Source organism: Zingiber officinale, chromosome 6A (assembly GCF_018446385.1).
Source record: "Zingiber officinale cultivar Zhangliang chromosome 6A, Zo_v1.1, whole genome shotgun sequence".
Classification (NCBI taxonomy): Eukaryota; Viridiplantae; Streptophyta; class Magnoliopsida; order Zingiberales; family Zingiberaceae; genus Zingiber; species Zingiber officinale.
In genome coordinates, this window is record NC_055997.1 from 101,447,689 (window position 1) to 101,450,900 (window position 3,212).

General features: G+C 45.4%; 1 non-coding gene across 1 annotated transcript; it reads right to left on the reverse strand.

Annotated features, from left to right (window-relative positions):
* Positions 1-2,352: 2,352 nt before the first annotated feature.
* LOC121998941 lies at positions 2,353-2,458 on the reverse strand. The gene has a single exon (XR_006116721.1). It is a non-coding gene; the product is annotated as a small nucleolar RNA R71 (small nucleolar RNA).
* Positions 2,459-3,212: the final 754 nt, after the last annotated feature.

Here is a 3,212-nt window from a genome sequence, read left to right on the forward strand (position 1 = left end):
GTTCCGAGTGCCCGAAACCCCTCCGGGCGACTGGAACACGTGGCTTGGCCACTCTGTGGCGCCATATCAGCTTCCCAATAACTTTTGGGTTCTAGGCGCCTGAACCAACTCTAGGCGCCCGGACCAGCTCGAGGCGCCTGGACCAGTTCCCCGCGCCCGGACCACCTTTCTCCAACTCCTTGTTTTCTGCAAAACAAAGTTAGTCTGGCAAAAACAATATATATATAATATGAAAATATGACAACCACTGACAATCCGGTTCTGACTTCGGATTTTCATTTGAAAATCCTAGGTCGAACCGACGCTTACTATTCTCTCACCGGGGAATGCGTCCTCACCTACTCCACTCAGAAGAGTTTACATGTTGTCAAACCGGTCCTCCAGACTGACTGGACTTTTGCTAAGCACCCGAGGCTCCAGGACTTTCTGCTGGATGTTCGCTCCACGACCCGTCCAGTCTTCCACCTAGTTCGTGACACCAGGACTTTCCACCTAGAGTCCTAGGGTTTTTGCTCGAAGCCCTCGACTCACCAAGACTTTCCGCCTAGGTGATGTGCGTAAATATTATGATGGTTTATGCATGCTTTTACACACATTCGTTTGCTTTATACGTACGTATTCTTTGTATGATTGTCTCTTTTATCATGTATTCATCATATATACTCTTTTGTATGGATATATGCTCTTTGTTTGATTTTGTGTTAACAGGGACAACTTTCAGAGCGAAAACGACGTTTGTTGACGCACCGGAGCAAGCCAAAGAACACGGTCGTGCAAACCTTGCACGACCGTGTGGCCAAACAAAAGGGAAGATATGCACGACTGTGCGACCCTTGCACGACCATGCAGCCAAACCAGAGGTGGATCAGAACACGGTCGTGCAACCCTGCACGACCGTGCACCCCATGACCGAGGCCAAGCAGCACACGACCGTGCAACCCTGCACAGCCATGTCCCCAGGAACCGAGCCCCAGCATCACACGGCCATGCCAATTGGCATGGCCGTGCAGCGCATCCAGAGCCCAGTTAGGATACGACCGTGACATCCTTGCACGGCCGTGCCGTCGCGCCGTGCCCTAGCTTATAAAAGGGATTTTAACCCCTTTTCCGAGGGGGAAGAGTCGGGAGGCGAGCCGTCAAGAGGAGATTCATTCTGGAGCCACTCTATGCCGTCTAGGACATCGATCCAGCAATCTTCCATCACCACCTCAACTTCAGAAGCAAAGGATTGGATCTGGAGATCACTCATCGTCATTGGATAAGCATACTTCTTCTTTCTCTCTTCGCTTTTGAGGATTGTATGTTTAGATTCACCATGCCTTCGGGTTCTTCTCTAGCGTCCATGGAGTAGCTTCCGGCGAATGCATGCCGAAGGACAATGAGTATAGGATAGTATGAGAAACATCAATACCACCATAATGAAATCGAACTCCTAGAACTCTTCATTAACCTGGTTGACTTCCTCTCGTTGCTAGTTCTCATTCCTCGCTTCCCGATCTTTTCTCTTAGATTACTTACAACCATCGATAGTGTAGCTAATCCTAAGTGTGCCTTCACTAGTGCTTATAACCAGTTCTTGTGGGTTCGACAATCTTTTATATTACTGATGATGAATCTGTGCACTTGCGAAATCATAACAAGTTTTTGGCGCCGTTGTCGGGGGCTGCGTCTATAACATTGGTGATAGTCACACTAGATTAGACTAGGCTTTGTTTTATTTTCCTTTATCTTTACTTTCATTCGCATTTAGAGATAAATAATTCTACTCTTGTTTTTCTTTACTTTCTACATTTCTATTAAAAACACCAAAAATAACATTATTGCATTTCTCGCCTTTACTATAGTCCATATTTTATTTTTACATATGAAGAGCTAACCTTTCTGGACTGCTCCTACCATTTGATCCAGAGATTGATAAGACTTTTTTGAGGAGAAGAAACGTATCAAAGGCATTCCAAGCAGCACAGGAGTCCTCAGAGATGGCTGATAAATTATTAAAGGATTATGCAGCACCTTATGCACGAGGGGTTCGGTCTAGCATCACTCGACCGCTAATCGAAGCTAACTACTTTAAGATCAAGCCTGCAGTAATTCATATGGTTCAGCAGAATCAATTTGGAGGAGGACCGCATGATGATCCAAACCACCACTTGAAACTTTTCTACAAGATTTGCGACACCATGAAAGTGAACGGAGTCCCTCCAGAATCAGAAAGGTTAGTGCTCTTTGGATTTTCCTTGAAAGACAGAGCCAAGCAGTGGCTAAATTCCCTTCCAGCAAACAACATTACATCTTGGGAGCAGCGTGAGCAGAAATTCCTAGACAAATTCTATCCACCAAGCAAAACTTCCCACACGAGAAACTTGATCGCAAGCTTCAAATAGATAGACTCAGAATCATTATTTGAACCCTGGGACAGATTCAAGGGCATGATGAGACAGTGGCCCCATCATGGCCTTGAGAAATGGTTGGTCCTGCACACCTTCTACAATGGAATCAACTATCACACGAAGGCATCCCTCGATTCTGTAGCAGGAGGAGCACTGATGAACAAGAGCCTTGATGAAGCTGAAGAGATCATTGAGAACGTGGCACAGAATCACCATCAGTGGGCATCAGAAGGATCTGGTGGTTCTTTCTCAGGGAACCCAATAAAAGCGTCAGGGAAATTCGACGTAGATGCAGTCACTCTCATGTCTGCAAAGCTGGACGCTCTGACCAAGAAATTTGAGGCCATGGGAAACAACAACAACACTGCCAATGCAATAGTTTGTGTTTGTGAAATTTGTGGAAGTACGGATCATGCTCAAGATACTTGCCCCCTAGGGCCAATACAAGCACAGATAAACCAACTTGAGCAGTGTCATGCAATAGTTAGCTACAACTAAAGGCAAAATAATCCGTACTCCAATACATACAATCCAGGTTGGAGGAATCACCCAAACTTCTCATACCGGAACAATCAGGATCAAGGGCCAGCAAAATAGAGCTATTAACCTAGATAACAGAACTACTCACCTGGGCAGCAGAACTACTCAGCTAGACAACAAACTTTTCAACAGTAACCTTCACAATTGTCCAGAATTCAAAAGATGCTTGAAGAAGCTCTCTCAGAGCAAAAGGAGATGAAGAATGAGATCAAGCTGTTAACTCAAAGAATGGAGAATTCTGAGAAGCACCAAAAGATGTAAGACAGCTAGATAGCCTAGATA